Source organism: Dipodomys spectabilis, unplaced genomic scaffold (genome assembly GCF_019054845.1).
Source record: "Dipodomys spectabilis isolate Male_0828 unplaced genomic scaffold, ASM1905484v1 ptg000012l, whole genome shotgun sequence".
NCBI classification, from domain to species: domain Eukaryota; kingdom Metazoa; phylum Chordata; class Mammalia; order Rodentia; family Heteromyidae; genus Dipodomys; species Dipodomys spectabilis.
In genome coordinates this window covers 5,240,215-5,258,889 of record NW_024870689.1, presented here as the reverse complement: position 1 = coordinate 5,258,889, position 18,675 = coordinate 5,240,215, and the positions used below count along the sequence as shown (strand labels likewise).

Here is an 18,675-nt window from a genome sequence, read left to right as displayed (position 1 = left end):
AGATGTAAGAGTTCCCCAGAAGTGAGAATCCCCGCATGTGAGAGTCTCTGGATGTAAAAGTCCCTGGATGTGACAATCCCTGGATGTAGGAATCTCTAGATGTGGGAATCCCCGGATGTGAGAATCCCCGGCTGTGGGAATCCCCAGATGTGAGAATCCCTGGATGCGAGAATCCCCAGATGTGGGAATCCCTGGATGTGAGTTTCTGGATGTGAGATTTCCCCAGATGTGGGAATTCCCTGGTCTGAGAATCCCCGGATGTGGGAATCCCTGGATATGAGAATCCCCGGATGTGGGAATCTCTGGATGTGAGAATTTCTGTATGTGAGAATCCCCGGATGTGAGAATCTCTGGATGTGAGAGTCTGTATGTAGGAATCCCCGGATGTGAGAGTCTCTGGATATGAGAATCCCCGGATGTAAAAGTCCCCGGATGTGAGAGTCTCTGGTTGTGAGAATCCCCGGGTGTAAAAGTCCCCGGATGTGGGATTCCCCGGATGTGTAAATACATCCCCGGGAATCCCCGGATGTGTCACCAGAAGTGAGAATCCCCAGATGTGAGAATCCCCGGATGTAGGAATCCCTGGATGTAAGAATCCCCGGATGTAGGAATCCCTGGATGTGAGAGTCTGTATGTGGGAATCCCCGGATGTGGGAATCTCTGTATTTGAGTATACCTGGATGTTTAATACCCGGATGTGAGTCCCCGGATGTGAGAAGGCGCAGGCCAGGATCTGCCATAGCCCCAGGGAAGTTGGGGGTTGGGGGTCGGGTCGGGGTCAGAAGTCGGGGATCAGGTGGTCGCAGGCACAGAGCGGTCTGGGCGCGCAGCAGGGCTGCAGGCACGGGCTCCAGGTGTTGTGTGCAGGAGCGAGGGGCGGGGCCATGAGGGGGCGGCGCGTGCGCAGCATCCGGGCCACTGCGGCCTCCACGCGTCTGCGCGTCGCCATCGGGCCCTGCAGCAGGCAGGTCTCCCCCGGGTCCACCGTCAGGTCAAAGAGCAGTGGCCGCAGGTGGCGGGTCATTCGCCGCCCCGAGCAGGCACAGGCAGGGAAACCGAGGCAGGTGCCCGAGCCCGGCGAGTCGAAGCACGGAGTGGCGAAGTGCAGCTTCCACACCGTGCGGCCTGCGGGGGGTGGGGGGAGAAAGGAGTAACATCCAGGGCCTCACATCCGGGGATTCCCATCCGGGAATTCACATCCAGAACATCACATCCAGGGATTCACATCCGGGCATTCACATGCAAGACCTTACATCCGGGGATTCCCATCCAGGACTTCACATCTGGGTATTCACATCCGGGGATTCCCATCTCGGACCTCACATCCGGGAATTCACATCCAGGACCTCACATCCAGAACCTTACATCCGGGGCTTCACATCCGGAGATTCACATCTGGGGCTTCACATCCGGGGATTCACATCCGGGGCCCCACATCCGTGCATTCACATGTGGGACCTCACATCTGGGGACTCACATCCATGGCCTCACATCCAGGGATTCTCATCTGGGACCTCACATCCAGGGATTCCCATTTGGGACCTCACATCCGGGGCCTCACATCCGGGGATTCCCATCTCATGCCTTCCATCAGGTCCTCACATCCCAGGATTCCCACATCCGGGGCCTCACATCCAGGGATTCTCATTCAGTACCTCACATTCGGGAATTCCCATCGGGGACTTCAGATCCGCGACCTTACATCCGGGGATTCCCATCTCATGCCTTCCATCCAGGTCCTCACATCCCAGGATTCCCACATCCGGGGATTCCCACATCCAGGTCTCCCACCCCCAGGCCTTGCATCCGGGTCCCTGCACGCATGCATGCAGCTCCCTCCCCCGCCCCGGGGCCCAGCGGAGGTCAAGGCACTCACTTGGGTGGTTGAACCAGCGCACGGCGTGCAGCCGGGCCTCACAGTAGTGCAGCAGGAAGTCATGGCCTGTGGCCTGCGCCATCCCCAGCAGCGCGGGCATCAGGTCCCGGCCTTCCACCTCCCTGCGGGACCTGGATGTGCAGGCTTCTGAGCACTCTGAGACCCAGATGTGCAGGCCCGAGCCCCCAGAGACCCGGATGTGCAGGCCAGAGATCCCAGAGACCTGGATGTCAAGGCTTGAGCCTTTAGAGACCCGGATGTGCAGGCTTCTGAGCCCTCAGAGACCTGGATGTGCAGGCTTCTGAGGCCTTCAAGACCCGGATGTCCAGGCTCCTGAACACTCAGAGACCCAGATGTGCAGGCTTCTGAGCGCTCAGAGGCCCAGATGTGCAGGCCAGAAATCCCAGAGACCCGGATGTCCAGGTTTCTGAGCCCCCAGAGACACGGATGTGCAGGCCTGAGATCCCAGAGACCTGGATGTCAAGGCTTGAGCCTTTAGAGACCCAGATGTGCAGGCTTCTGAGCCCTCAGGGACCCAGATGTGCAGGCCTGAGCCCTCAGAGACCCGGATGTCCAGGCCTGAGACCTGGGCCTAGGTACTCAGAGACCTGGATGTGCAGCCCTGATGCCTTAGAGACCCGGATATGAAGGCCTGAGTCCTCAGAGACCCAGATGTCTAGGCTTCTGAGTGCTCAGAGGCCCAGATTTGCAGGCCTGAGCCCTTGGTTACCCGGATGTAAAGGCTCCTGAGCCCCCAGAGACCCGGATGTGCAGGTCTGAGCCCTCAGAGACCCGGATGTGCAGGCTTCTGAGCAACCAGAGACCCGGATGTGCAGGCCTCAGCCTCCCCCGCTCGGGATCCCCGAGGCCCCGGATGACCCCCCTTCTCCTCCACCCCGTGGGGACGCAGGCCGGCGAACTCCTACCTGTCCGCCGGAACCCAGCCCCGGGCCAGGCGCACCACGGTGGGGAACAGGTCCATGAGGCTGGTGGGCTCAGGCATCAGGCGCCCTGCGGGCAGCATCCCAGGCCAGCACACCAGCCCAGGGACCCGGACGCCACCCTCCCAGCTGCCCATGCCTTTGCCACCTGCAAGGGGGGGCGAAGGGCAAAGGTCAAAGGGAGGGGTCGGGCAGCGTGGGAGGCCCCGCCCACCCTGCCTCAGTTTTCCCCTAGCCTCGGTGGATGCTGTTGGAACCCCCGAGGCGGGCGCCCCAGCCCGGGCCTCCAGCGAGGCACTGTGGTCAGACGTGAAGTAGACGAGGGTACGGCGCCCCAGCCCCGCGCCTTCCAGCGTTGCCAGCAGTCGCCCTGCGGGGGGGGAAATGGGTCCGTGCCTCAGTTTACCCCCAGCATCCACCATGCCTCGGTTTGCCCCCAACATGCACCGTGCCTCAGTTTACCCAACATGCATTGTGACTCAGTTTACAAATTTCCATCATGCTTCAGTTTATCCCCAATGCCCAGTGACTCAGTTTACCAAACAGGCACCGTGCCTCAGTTTACCCCCAACGCTCACCGGGCCTCAGTTTACCCAAATGCACCGTGCCTCAGTTTACCCCCAACATGCACTGTGCCTCAGTTTAACCCCAACATGCACTGTGCCTCAGTTTACCCAAATGCACTTTGCCTCAGTTTACCCAAGTGCACCGTGCCTCAGTTTACCCCTATATTTGGGCCTCAGTTTACCCAAGTGCACCGTGCCTAAGTTTACCCAAATGCACCGTGCCTCAGTTTACCCCAACCCGCTGACCCCGTCCCCGTGCCTCAGTTTACCCCATCCCGGTGCCTCAGTTTACTCAACCCACTCACCTCGTCCCCGTGCCTCAGTTTACCCAACATGCCTAGTGACTCAGTTTACCCAACATGCACCATGCCTCAGTTTGCCCAACATGCCCAGTGACTCAGTTTACCCAAATACACCGTGCCTCAGTTTACCCCAATACTCAGTGACTCAGTTTACACAACATGCACCGTCCCTCAGTTTACCCCTATACGCGGGCCTCAGTTTACCCACATCCACCGTACCTCAGTTTACCCAAATGCACCGTGCCTCAGTTCACCCTGAACATGCACCGAGCTTCAGTTTACCCAACATGCACCGTGCCTCAGTTTACCCAAGTGCACCTTGCCTCAGTTTACCCCCAACATGCCCAGTGACTCAGTTTACCCAAATGCACCGTGCCTCAGTTTACCCAAACCCCATGCCTCAGTTTATCCCCAACACACTGACCCTGTCCCCGTGCCTCAGTTTACCCAAATGCACCGTGCCTCAGTTTACCCAAGTGCACCGTGCCTTAGTTTACCCCAATCCATTGACCCCATTCCCATGCCTCAGTTTCCCCCATCCCGCTCACCCCATCTCTGTGCTTCAGTTTCCCTCAACCCACTCACCCCACCCCCGTGCCTCAGTTTCCCTATCCCGCTCACCCCGTCCCCGTGCCTCAGTCTCCCTATCCCGCTCACCCCACCCCCGTGCCTCAGTTTCCCCCATCCCAAGCACCGTGCCTCAGTTCCTGCCACCCCGCACTCACCCACCATCCAGTCGAGCTCCTCCACGTTGTCGCCGTAAGCGCCGTGCGCGCTGCGGCCCCGGAAGGCAGGTGAGGTGACCAGCGGGACGTGGACGTGGAAGAAGGAGACAAGAAGGAGGAAGGGGCTGGCCTGGTGCCTGCGGACCCACGTCAGACCCCGCCCCCCTCATCAATAACCTCACCAATAACCGACCTGATCAGGTATTGCCAATAATCGATCAGATGATCGATAATTGATCCTGATCTGATCAGATATTACCAATAATCAATCCTGATGTGATCGATAATACCAATAATCAATAGTGATCTGATCAAAAATACCAATAATCGATCGTGATCCGATCAGTTATTACCAATAATCGAACAGATCTGATCAGTTACTACCAATAATCAAACATCTGATCGATATGACCAATAATAGAACATGAGCTGATCAGATATTACTAATAATCGAACAGGATCTGATCAATAATACCAATATTCGATTGTGATGTGATCGATAATACCAATAATCGAACATCATCTGATCGATAATACCAATAATTGAACATGAGCTAATCAGTTATTACCAATAATCGAACATCATCTGATCAGTTATTACCAATAATCGATCATGATCTGATCAATACTACCAATAATCGATCATGGTCTGATCTGAGGTCTACCAGATGTCTCTACAGATCTACTAGATGGAACATCCGGGGACCTGAGGTCTACCAGATGTCTATAGAGATCTACTGGATGTACATCCGGGGATCTGAGGTCTACCAGAGGATTTGAGGTTGACAGTTGACTATAGAGATCTACTGGATATACATCTGGGCACCTGAGGTCTACCAGTTGACTATAGAGATCTAGTAGATGTACATCTGGGAATCTGAGGTCTACCAGATGTCTATAGAGATCTACTGATGGAACATCCAGGGATTTGAGATTGACCAGTTGACTATAGAGATCTACTGGATGTACATCCGGGGATCTAAGGTCTACCAGTTGACTATAGAGATCTAGTAGATGGCATCTGTCCCCCTCCCCGACGCCAGGCTGACCTGTGCATGAAGGCCTCAGCCTCCCGCAAGAAGAGCCCCGCGCTGGCCTCAAACCTCAGAGGCTGCTGGACGACCTGGTGATCCCTCATCAGGAAGCAGTCGGCATGGACGATGAAGACACCCAGGAGGCGGGAGGTGCAGGCCAGGAGCAAGGCCCCACATACAGGGCCCAGCACCCAGGGCACCCAGCGCAGGCCCAGCAGGCCCGTGAGCTTCCCAGAGTCCAGGCAGAGCCGGGAAAGCAGCAGCAGCTGCGCCCCCAGGTCCAGGGGCCCTTGCAGACGCGCTCGCTTCTCCAAGGGCTCCGCTTGCAAGCAGTCCCCCATCAGGGTGAAGAGGACCCCGAAGAAGGAGTCAAACCCGTGGTTCACGGGGTGTTGGCAGTGGTCAGTGGGGGACTCACAGTTGAGGTCCAGGTGCCATTTGCCTGGAGGGGAAGAGACGGATGGACGAGTGAATGGATAGGTGGATGGGTGCATGGATGGGTGGATGGATGGGTGGGTGGATGGTTGGGTGGGTGGATGGATGGATGGATGAATAGGGGAATGGGTGGATGGATGGATGGCTGGATGGATGGATGCACAGTGGATGGATGGATGGGTGGATGGGTGGATGGATGGATGGATGGGTGGGTGGGTGGATGGATGGATGGGTGGATGGATGGGTGGGTGGGTGGATGGATGGATGGGTAGGTGTATGTATGGATGGATGGATGAATAGGTGGATGGGTGGATGGATGGATGGATGAGTGGATGGATGGATGGATGGGTGGATGGATGGATGGATGGATGGATGGGTGGATGGATAGATGGATGGGTGGATGGATGGGGGATGGGTGGATGGATGGATTGGTGGATGGATGACTTCTCTCTTACCTATGAGGCCGGTGGCATATCCCTGCTCCTGCAGGATCTTGGCGAAGGTGATCTCGGAGGTGGGCAGCCCGCCCGACACGGCTGCCCACTGCAGCACGCGCGCCCCGTTGGTGTTCACCATGCCTTTCAAGAGAGAGGAGAAGGACCCTAGGTCAGTGATGATGGCGTCCCGGGTCAGGAGGGGGCATCTAACACCTTCAGGGGGAAGGCCTGCTGTGTCTGGGATAGCCTGGGACCTGCCCACCCGGGTGGAAAGGACCCCAGCCCTGGGAGCCCCCGGGGGAAACCAATATGGCATCACTTCCGGTTTCCTGGCGTTTCAGGGGGGAAGTCCCAGAGTCTCAGGAATTTGAACCTGAGATCCTCAGAGTAATCCTCCCCTCCCTCTAGTGGACCTCAGTGCCCTAGATGTTGAGCCTCAGTTCCCTGGTTGTTGGACCTCAGGTCCCCGGATGTTTGATGTTAGTATCCCAGATGTTGGCCATCAGATCCCTGGATGATGGAGTTCAGTGCCCTGTATGGTGGATATCAGGACCCCAGATGTTGGACTTCAGTTACCCGGATGTTGTAGCTCAGTTCCCTGGATGTTGGGTCTTACAACCCGGATATTGGAGCTTAGATTCGGGTATGTTGGCCCTCAGATCCCCAGATGTTGGAGCTCTGTTCCCCGGATGTTGGGGCTCAGGTTCCCGGATGTTGGATCTTAGTACCCCGGATGGTGGATGTCAGGTCCTCGGATCTTGGAGTTCAGTTCCCAGAATGTTAGGCCTCAGATCCCCGGATGTTGGATCTTAGTACAATGGATGTTAGAGATAAGGTCCCCGGATATTAGAGTTCAGTGCCCCGGATGTTTGTGCTCAGATCCCCGGATGTTGGATCTTAGTAACCCGGATGTCAGAGATGAAGTCCCTGGATGTTAGAGCTCAGTGCCCCGGATGTTGGTGCTCAGTTCCCCGGATGTTGGGCTTTAGATCCCCGGATGTTGGGTCTCAGATCCCCAGATGTTGAATATCAGGTCCACGGATGTTGGATCTTAGTATCCCGGATGTTGGCTCTCAGATCCCCGGATGTCCTGCCCCCACCTCCCCCCCACCGCTCCCTCCGTTCCCCAGATGTCCCACCCCCCCATACCAACCCAGGCGCACAGGGTAGCGTCCCGTCAGGAAGGCCGCACGGCTCAGGCTGCAGACGGACGCTGCCGCCAGGTGCTGGGTCAGCCGCACGCCGTCCCGGGCCAGGCCGTCCAGGTGCGGGGTGCTGTGGGGGGAGAGGGAAACTGAGTCACAGCCAAGAACATATGGGGACCTGGGGTCTAACATCCGGGGATCTAATGCCCAACATCCCAGGAGCTGAACTCCAACATCCGGGGCCCTGAGATCCCATATCCGGGGATCTAAGATCCAACATCCGGGGACCTGAGATCCCACATCTGGGATACTAAGATCCAACCTCTGGGGACCTGAGGTCCAACATCCGGGGATCTAAGATCCAACATCTGGGGCCCTGAGATCCCACATCCAGGGTACTAAGATTCTATATCTGTGGACTGGGCTCCTACATCCGGGGATCTAAGGCCCAACATCCGGGGACCTGAGGGCCTACATCCGGGCAACTAAGATCCAACCTCTGGGACCTGAGCTCAAACATCCAGGTACCTGGTCTCCAACATCTGGGACACTAAGATCCAACATCCAGGGATCTGATATCCAACATCCGGGGGCCTGATCTCTAACATCTGGGGTACTAACATCTAACATCCGGGAACCTGATTTCCCACATCTGGGGTATACTAAGATTTAACATCTGAGGACCTGATCTCCAACATCCGGGGCACTAACATCCCACATCCGGGGATCTGATATCCAACATCCGGGGACCTGATCTTCAACATCCAGGGAACTGAGATCTAACATCCTGGGAATTGAACTCCAACATCCGGGGACCTAACATCCAACATCCGGGGACCTGGGGTCCACTAGATGTCTATACAGTTCTCCTGGTGGAACATCCGGGGAACTGAGCTCTAACATCCGGGGTACTAACATGTAACATCCGGGGACCTGATATCCAACATCCGGGGCAGTAAGATTCAACATCCGGGCACCTGATCTCCAACATCGGGGACCTGATCTCCAACATCCAGGGACCTGATCTCCAACATCCGGAGCACTAACATCTAACATCCGGGAACCTGATTTCCCACATCCGGGGCATTAAGATCTAACATCCGTGGACCTGTCCTCCAACATCCAGGGCACTAGCATCCCACATCCGAGGATCTGATATCCAACATCCGGGGTACTAACATTTAACATCCGGGGACCTGATATCCAACATCCAGGACACTAAGATCTAACATCCAGGCACCTGGGCTCCTACATCCGGAGGAATAAGATCCAACATCCGGGGCACTGAGCTACAACATCCAAGGTACTAATATCTAACATCAGGGGACCTGAGCTCCCACATTCGGGGCACTAACCTCCAACATCTGGGGACCTGAGCTCCTACATCCGGGGCACTGAAGTCCAATATCTGGGGACATGATCTCCCACATCCGGGGTACTAAGATTTAACATCCAGGGACCTGATATCCAACATCCGGGGCACTAACATCCAACATCCGGGGACCGAGTCTCCAACATCCGGGGTACTAACATCCAACATCCAGGGAACTGAAGTCCAACATCCAGGAACCTGATTTCCCACATCCGGGGTATTAAGATTTAACATCCGGGGACCTGATATCCAACATCCGGGGCACTAAGATCCAACATCCCGGGATTTGGTATCCAACATCCACGATACTAACATCCAACATCCGAGGAACTGAGTTACTAGATGTCTATACAGTTCTCCTGGTGGAACATCCAGGGATCTGAGCTCCCACATCCGGGTAACTAAGGCCCTACATCCGGGCCTCCCCCTCTGCTCACCGCAGGCTGCGGTTCCCGAAGCTGCCCAGGTCGCCCAGGCCCAGGTCGTCGGCCAAGAGCAGCAGGAAGTTGGGGCGCGAGGGGGCAGGGCCTGCGCAGGGGCCAGGGGGGAGGAGGAGGAGGAGAAGGAGGAAGACGAGGGGTGGGGCTGTGCAGCTGCTGTGCGACCTGAGGAGGAGAGAGAGGATGGGTGGATGGATGGGTGGATGGATGGATGGATGGATAGGTGGATGGGTGGATGGATGGATGGATGGGTGAATGGATGGGTGGATGGATGGATGGTTGGATGGATGAGTGGATGGGTGGATGGGTGGATGGGTGGATGGATGGATGGGTGGGTGGGTGGATGGATGGATGGATGGATTGATGAGTGGATGGTTGGATGGAAGGATGGGTGGATGGATGGGTGGGTGGGTGGGTGGATGGATGGATGGATGGGTGGATGGATGGGTGGGTGGGTGTATGGATGGATGGATGGGTGGATGGATGGGTGGGTGGATGGATGAATGGATGGATGGGTGGATGGATGGATGGGTGGGTGGATGGATGGATGGATGGATGGATAGGTGGATGGGTGGATGGGTGGATAGATGGATGGGTGGATGGATGGATGGGTGGATGAATAGGTGGATGGGTGGATGGATGGATGGGTGGAGGGATGGGTGGATGGATGGATGGGTGGATGGGAGGAGGGATGGGAGGACTCCCCCTCCCTCCAGGCCCTCTCCTGACCAACATGGTGCCCAGGATCGCATCCTTCCCATGATGCTCCCCGTTTCCTGGAAGAGAAGGCCGGAAGCAGGAAGTGGGGAAGAGCTGAGGAACATCCGGCCACCCCAGGGCCAGGCTGCTGTTGCCCCCACCAGTACATAAGCCCCTCACCTTGTCTTTCCAGTCTTGTGGCGGGGCCCTGAAGCCCCCACCCCGGGGCATGGTGGGACATCCGGGGGGGGGCTCCAAAAAGCAATCGAAGCCCCCCAAACCCGGGTCCCCACACCTCTCCCCGTGTTCCCCAGAGGACGAACTCACATCCACAGTTCTCTGCCATCAGCGCCTGGGCCTGTTGCTCTCCCTGCCAGCCAGGAAGCTCGCAGGGCTCAAATGTCCACGTCACTCCAGCAGCCAGAACTCCACAAACCCCCTCCAAAATAAAAGTCCCCTTGTTCCTTGGAAAGGAACAGGATGTGGTGCTGAAGGGGTAGGCAGGGAAGGAAGGGAAAAGCCCGGAGTTGCTGGGCTGGGCGCCAAGAAATTGCCAGGCCTGGCAGAGGCAGGAGGAAGGGGAGGAGGGAAACCTCGAGAACTACATGGAGGGCTGCAATAAGAGTCAGGACCATCAGGGAGCGTGGCCTGTGCCCAGGGGGCGTGGCCTGTGCTCAGTAGGGCGTGGCCAGAGCTCAGGAGGGCGTGGCCTGGGCTGGGGAGGAAGTGAGGGACTCAGGAGGGCTTGGCCTGCGCTGGGGGGCGGAAGTGAGGAAGAATTCCATCCAGAAGCAGCATGGCTGCTTTATTGCCTCCGAGTCTGGGAAAGGACCCCAACGGCCAAAGCGCAGCTGGAGCCAAGGTGTGGAGTGCCCGCTCTGCCACATCCGGGTTCCACCTCTCACATCTGGGTCTCAACCCCTCACATCTGGGTCCCAACCCTCACATCCGGGTCCAAACCCCTCACATCCGGGTCGTGGCGCCTGCCAGTGGACCTGGAGTTAAGTGACATCCTGGTACTCGCCTCCACATCTGGGTTCCCGGACCTGGAGATCCCTAACATCCGGGTACCCACCCCACATACGGGTTCACAGACCTGGAGGTGGCTAACATCTGGGTACTCACCCCACATCCAGGTTCATGGACCTGGAGGTCCCTAACATCTGGGTACTCACCCCACATCCAGGTTCATGGACCTGGAGGACCCTAACATCCGAGTACCCAGCCCACATCCGGGTTCACGGACCTGGAGGTCCCTAACATCCAGGTAGTTCCCATTCCACATCTTGATCCTGGACCCTCAGTGGATGTGGAGGGACCTGACATCCGGGATCCTCACGCCACATCCGGGTCCTAGACCCTGTCAGTGGAAGGAGAGGAGCGTGACATCCGAGACTCCACACACCACAGCCAGGCCTGTGGATGTGATATCCGGGTCCTGCCCAGCACATGTCCAGGTCCCTGCCACAGTCCACATCCGGGTTAATGAACATGGACTTACATAACATCCGGTTCCCCACGCAACATCCGGGTCCTGGCCCCTCAGTGGACCTGGAGATAGGTGACATCCGGGTCCCCCAGTCCACATCTGGGTCCTGGCCCCTCAGTGGACCTGGAGATAAGTGACATCCGGGTTCCCCAGGCCATATCTGGGTCAGTGGACACGAATGAGGGTGACATACGGGTCCCTCCCAGTCCACATCCATGTACTGGCCCCTCAGTGGACATGAAGGAAGGTGACATCCGGGTCCCTCCTAGTCCACATCCGGGTGATGACCCATCAGTGCATCTGGCGGAAAGTGACATCCGGTTCCTCCATGCCACATCTGGGTCAGTGGACATGGAAGAAAGTGACATCCGGGTCCCTTCTAGTCCACATCCGGGTCCTGGCCCCTCAGTGGACCGGGAGATAGGTGACATCCGGGTTTCTCCCAGTCCACATCCGGGTCCTGGCCCCTCAGTGGACCCAGAGATAGGTGACATCTGGGTCTTTCCCAGTCCACATCCGGGTCCTAGCCTCTCCGTGGCCTCTGGTCGGACCGCAGCTTCTGTACAGCACACGCAGGTTTGGAGTCCCACATCCCGGCATCTTCAGGCTGGGGCCCAGGAGTCTTGCTGGAGCCAGACATCCGGGTCTCACGCGCTTTCCCTGCAACCAAACCCAGCGGCCGAAAGGCAGGAATGAAGCCCCACATCCGGGTCTTCTCGGTCTGTTGTCTGGCAACCGAAGGCACAGGCCTAGACGCTGTGGTGGAGCCCAATGTCCTGGTATCTTCACTTGGTTGCCCGGCAACCGAACGCCGCTGCCTAGTGGAGGGAATGAAGCCCTACATCCGGGTCTCCTCAGTCCGTTGCCCTGCCATGGCACCCAGCGGCCTAGTGGCGGGAATGAAGCTGAACATCCGGGTCTCCGGCGCACGGGGGTCGTGTCCGGGCGGCGCCCTGGGGTGGGCGTGGCAGACGTAGGCGGCGCGCACCTCCAGGCTGCCGTCGGTGCCCAATGTGAAGCGGCCATGACTCAGCGGCCCATGCAGCACCAGCCCGCCGGGCAGGCGCCAGGACACCGGAAGCGTGGAGGTGGGGCAGCGCAGCAGGAAGCTGCCGCCCAGCGCCACACGCAGCGCTGCCCCCAACGCTGCCCCAGGGGGCGGAGTCAGCGCCCAAGATAGCGGGGGAGGCGCATGATGGGGCGGAGCTGGCGCAACAGGGGCGGAGTCAATGCCTCAGAGGGCGCAGTCAGCGCCCAAGATGGCGGCGCAGGCGGGCCAGGGGGCGGAGCTGTCTCAGAGGGCGGAGCCAGCGCACCAGGGGGTGGAGCCAGCGCCCAAGATGGCAGGGCAGGAGTGTGACTGGGCGGAGCTGGCGCACCAGGGGGCGGAGTCAATGCCTCAGTGGGCGGAGCCGACGCCACAGGGGGCAGAGCCCACGCCCACCATGGCGGCAGCCACACCCACATCTGGGCTTCACCCGCCGGGTTGCACGCCACACATGCCACGGCGTAGCTGCCACAGCTGCGCAGCGCAAGCACATCCGGGATTTCCAACGTCCCACGCGCATCCACGCTGATCCCTCCCCCCATGCGACTGCGATACGGGACTGGAAGTACCAGCCCGCCCGGAAGTTCCCACAGCAGGCGGGGCTCGGGGACGCCATCCACCTGGCAGCGCACGCGCAGACGCACCACAGGGGAGACCCGGATGTCATCGTTCAGGTCGTCATGGACATCAGGCATGACCCGGATGTGCAGCGCCCACAGCTGCACGTGTAGGCGCACGGTGGCGCGCCAGCCCCGCTCCGCCATGCACGTGTACGTGCCTGCGTCGGCCCGCCGTGCCCCCCGCAGGCGCAGACGCCCGTCGGGCAGCACCCGGAAGTGGGCGTCCTCCGGGCCGGAAGTGAAGGCCACGGGCTGCGAGGCCGGCGTCAGCCAGGTCACTGCGCGCGACCCCTGGGTCACGGGGGCATGTGAAGGTCACGGGGGTGCTGTAGGGGACGGAGAGCTCGGGGGGGGGGGGTAGTGGAGCGGAAGCGGAAGTGGGAGATGAAGAGGAAGCAGGAAGTGAAGCAGGAAGTGAAGGGGAAGCTGGAAGTGAAGCAGGAAGCGAAGGGGAAGCAGGAAGTGAAGAGGAACCAGGAAGTGAAGAGGAAGAGGAAATAGGAAATGAAGAGGAAGAAGGAAGAGACTGAGAGGAAGAGGAAGAAGGAAAGGAAGAGGAAGAAGAGGAAACATTAGAGGAAGCAGGAAGAGATGGAGAAGAGGAAGAAGGAAAAGAAGAGGAAGCAGGAAAAGAATGTGAAGAAGAGGAAGAAGGAAGAGACTGAGAAGAGGAAGAGGAAGGAAAGGAAGAAGAGGAAGAAGGAAGAGACTGAGAAGAGGAAGAGGAAGGAAAGGAAGAAGAGGAAGAAGGAAGAGACTGAGAAGAGGAAGAGGAAGGAAAGGAAGAAGAGGAAGAAGGAAGAGACTGAGAGGAAGAGAACAGGAAAGGATGAGAGGAAGAGGAAGAAGGAAAGGAAGAGGAAGAAGGAAAAGAAGTAGAGGAGGAAGCAGAGGAAGAGGAAGAAGATGAAGGATGGTGAGAGGAAGAGGAAGGAAGAGATGGAGAGGAAGAAGGAAAGGAAGAGGAAACAGGAAAGGAAGAGGAAGAGGGAAAGGAAGAGGAAGAGGAAGAAGGAAGTGACTGAGAGGAAGAGGAAGAACCCGCCCCAGGCTCCGCCCCCCCACCCGTGGTCACACATCCGAGGTCTAACCCAGGCCCCAGGTCCCAGATCCCCACACTCCCATCAGGCCTCGCGACCCGAACATCCAGATCTCCCAGGACACCGGATGGGACGTGGAGGCAGTGGTGGGCAGCACAGTCCTCCCTGGGATCGGCATCCTGGGTCACGGGGGTCACGGGGGTCACGGGAAGCCGGGGTTGCAGATAGGAGGCGCCTGGCCCAGCCGCCAACTCCACGCGCAGCCGTGCATGCGCGTTGCCCACCGCGTTGCGCGCCACACACACGTACTCCCCCGCATCGCGTGACGTCACCGGACGCACGGAGAGCGTGCCGTTGGGAAAGGCGTGGACCCGGATGTCAGAGCTGGGGAGGGGAGAGGGAGGGAGGGCAGGAAGGAAGGAAGGAGTGAAGGAAGGAGGGAAGGATGAAGGAAGGATTGGAGGGAAGGAAGGAGAGAATGTAGGGAAGGAAGGAGGGAAGGAAGGATTGGAGGGAAGGATTGGAAGGAAGGATTGGAGAGTAGGAAGGATGGAAGAATCGGAGGGAAGGAAGGAAGGATTGGAGGGAAGGAAGGAAGGATTGGATGGAAGGAAAGATGGAAGGATTGGAGGGAAGTAAGGAAGGATTGGAGGGAAGGAAGGAAGGAAGGATTGGAGGGAAGGAAGGATGGAAGGATTGGAGGGAAGGAAGGAAGGAAGGATTGGAGGGAGGGAAGGAAGGATTGGAGGGAAGGAAGGATTGGAGGGAGGGAAGGAAGGATTGGATGGAAGGAAAGATGGAAGGATTGGAGGGAAGTAAGGAAGGATTGGAGGGAAGGAAGGAAGGAAGGATTGGAGGGAAGGAAGGATGGAAGGATTGGAGGGAAGGAAGGAAGGAAGGATTGGAGGGAGGGAAGGAAGGATTGGAGGGAAGGAAGGATTGGAGGGAGGGAAGGAAGGATTGGAGGGAAGGAAGGATGGAAGGATTGGAGGGAAGGAAGGAGGGAATGTAGGGAAGGGAGATTGGAAGGAAGGAGGGAATGTAGGAAAGGAAGGATGGAAGGAAGGAAGGATTGGAAGGAAGGAAGGATTGGAGGGAAGGAAGCAAGGATTGGAGGGAAGGAAGGAAGGATCGGAGGGAAGGAAGGAAGAAGGGAAGGAGGGAAGGAAGAGAGGAAGAAGGGAAGGAAGAAAGGAAGGAGGGAAGGAAGGAGGGAAGGAAGTAATAGGAGGAAAGACCATAAGGAAGGGAAGACAAATTTGAAGCCAATGTTAGTTATTCACACATGTGACATATGCATCCAATACTCATCTTGTATCGATCCCTGATCAATCATCTATCAATGATCAATCACTAGGGTTCTACCTTGCGATCTGGCAAGCCAGGACCTATAAATTACCTATTCACTGCTAATGGATCTACCATCCCCACCTCATCTCTATCAATATTTAATCGATAATCGATTTGTTATCTATGGTCTACTGTGTCTATGTCATCTGTCTAATCCATCCTCTATCAATTAACTATCTATCAAGGGGTATCATCTTTATCCCAACTATGGGTGGATGATGGATGGATGCATGGATGGGTGGATGGATGGATGGGTGGATGGATGGGTAGATGGATGGGTGGATGAATGAGTAGATGGATGGGTGGATGAATGGGTAGATGGAAAGATGGATGGGTGGACGGATGGGTGGGTGGATGGGTGGGGGAATGGATGAGTGCATGGGTGGATGGATGGAGGGATGGATGGATGGATGGGTGGATGGATGGATGGATGGAGGGATGGATGGATGGATGGGTGGATGGGTGGGTGGATGGATGGATGGATGGGTGGGTGGATGGATGGAGGGAAGGGTGGATGGGTGGGTGGATGGATGGGTAGATGGATGAATGGATGGATGGGTGGATGGGTCGTGGATGGATGGATCAATGGGTGGATGGATGGGTGGATGGATGAGTGGATGGATGGATGTGTGGATGGGTAGATGCACTGGTGGGTGGATGGATGCCCCCCACTTCCCATACTCACCTGCTCCCAGCATCTACCAGGCACCCATCTGGCAGCCTCCAGAACACGCATGGGGCGGGGTCCCCACGCGCGTGGCAGTGCAGCGTGAGGTCAGCACCGTGGGGCACGCGTGTGGCGAGCGGGCCTCGGGGTTGGACGCTGGGGGGGAGACGCGCGTGCGCGGGCATGACTTCGACGTGCACAGTGCGTCTCTCGCTGCTCAGCGCGTTGGCGGCCACGCACTCGCACTCACCAGCATGCCGCGGGGCCTGCAGGCGGCGCAGCACCAGCGTGCCATTGGGGAGGACGTAGACGTCGCTGAGTCGAGGGTGAATGAGCGCATGCACGGGTCTCACGTGGGTCCTGTCAGGCAGGCGCCAGTGCAGGGCCGCAGGGGAACAGGCCTGGGCTGTGCAGGGCAGGTGCAGGGTGAGGCCCGCGTGGGCAGACACGAACTCCGTGGGCGCCTCACGCAGCACGGGGGGAGCGGGGGAGGCGTGCATGACATTTCCACGTGTGTCAGGGCCACGCATGCGTGCTTCATGTGTATCAGGTGAGTGTGGAAGGGACATGATCGTGTCCCTTTCAAGAGTGATATTTCCACGTGTGACCATTGTGTGAGTGTCAGATTCACGCGTGACATTTACACGCATGTCAGATCCATGCATGTGCGGTCCAAGAGTATCAGGGCCATGCAGAAGGGACCTGATCGCGTCCATTCCACGCATGACATTTTCACGCGTGATGTTTTCAAGCGTGTCAGGTCTATGAATGGACCTGATCGTGTCCATTCCACGCCTGTCATATCCAAGCGTGACATTTGCACGCGTGTCTGATCCACGTATGTGCATTCTAAGAGTTTCAAGTCCACGCAGAAGGGGTCTGATCGTGTCAGATCCACGAGTGACATTTCCACTGGGGTTAAGCCTATGAATAACGGGCATGATCGTGTCCCTTTCACGCGTGACATTTACATGTGTGACATTTACACGCATGTCAGATGCAGTTATGTGAGTTTCACGCGTGTCCAGTGAGTGTGGAAGGGATCTGATCGTGTCCATGTCACGTGTGACATTTTCACACGTGATCATCAAGTCAGTGGCAGGCCTACGCATGCCCAGTTTGCTCCTGTGAGGTCCACGCCTGTCCTTTCCACGCGTGACCATCGTGTGAGTTTCAGATCCACTCGTGACATTTCCATGCGTGTGCATCGTGCCAGCGTCAGATCCACTCGTGTCCATCCCACGCGTGTCGGGCGCCGCTGGGGTCAGCTCCATGCCTGGGGATAGACAGACGGACGGAGGGAGGGACAGAGGGACAGGGCGTTGGATAAGGGCCCCTGTGTTGGTCGGAGACAGTGCTCTGTCCCTTTGTCTGTCCGTCCGGCTGTCCATCTCTCTGTCTGTCTGTCTATCCATCTGTCTGTCAGTCTGTCTATGTCTGTCTGTCCCTCTGTCTGTCTGTCAGTCTGTTCTTCTGTCTACTTGTCCATCCGTCTGTCCATCTGTCTGTCCGTCCGTTTCTCTGTCCATCTGTCTGTCCCTCTGTCTCTCTGTCCCTCTGTCTGTCCATCTGTCTGTGCCTCTGTCTCTCTGTCCATCTGTCTATCCATCCTTCAGTCCATCCGTCTATCTGTCCATGTGTCTGTGTCTCTCTGTCCACCGATGTATCTGTCTGTCCATTCATCTGTCCATCCATCTATCTACTGTCTGTCTACCTACCTGTGTATCCTTCCTTCCGTCCATCTCTCTCTCTCTCTCTCTCTCTCTCTCTCTCTCTCTCTCTGTCTATGGCTCTGTTTGTCTATCTGTCCATTGCTCTGTCTGTCTATCTATGATTCTATTTGTCCACTGGTCCATCCATCTAGCTATCTGTCCATCTGTCTGTCCACCTGTCTCTCTATGTATCTGTCTGCCTGTCTGTCTGGTGTCTGTCTACCTATCTGTCTACCCACCTGTCCATGTTATCTCTTTCAATCCATCCATCCATCCACCCGTCTGTCTATCCATCCATCTGTCCATCTGTCTCTCTGACTGTGTATGCCTCTGTCTGTCTATCTGTCCATTGGTCCATCTATCCATCTGTTCATCTGTTCGTCTCTCTGTCCATTCTTCTATCTGTCTCTATGGCTCTGTCTATCTGTCCATTGGTCTGTCTGTCTGTCTGTCTATCTATCTATCTATCTGTCTGTCTGTCTGTCTGTCTGTCTGTCTACCTATCCATCCATCCAACCATGTATGTTTCTATCTGTCTGTGTGTCTATCCGTCCAGTTGTCCATGTATCTCTCTGTCTGTCTGTCTCTCTATGGCTCTGTCTGTCCATCCTTCCATTGGTCAGTCTGTCTGTCTGTCTCTTTCTATCTATCTGTCCATGTCTCTGGTGTCTGTCTGTCTATGGCTCTGTCTATCCGTCCATCAGTCTATCTGTCTGTTTATCCGTCCATCAGTCCATGTATCTCTCTGTCTGTCTGTCTGTCTCTCTATGGCTCTGT

General features: G+C 57.1%; 1 pseudogene; it reads right to left on the bottom strand.

Moving 5' to 3' along the window:
* Positions 1–778: 778 nt before the first annotated feature.
* Positions 779–17,460, bottom strand: LOC122128382 (annotated as a pseudogene).
* Positions 17,461–18,675: the final 1,215 nt, after the last annotated feature.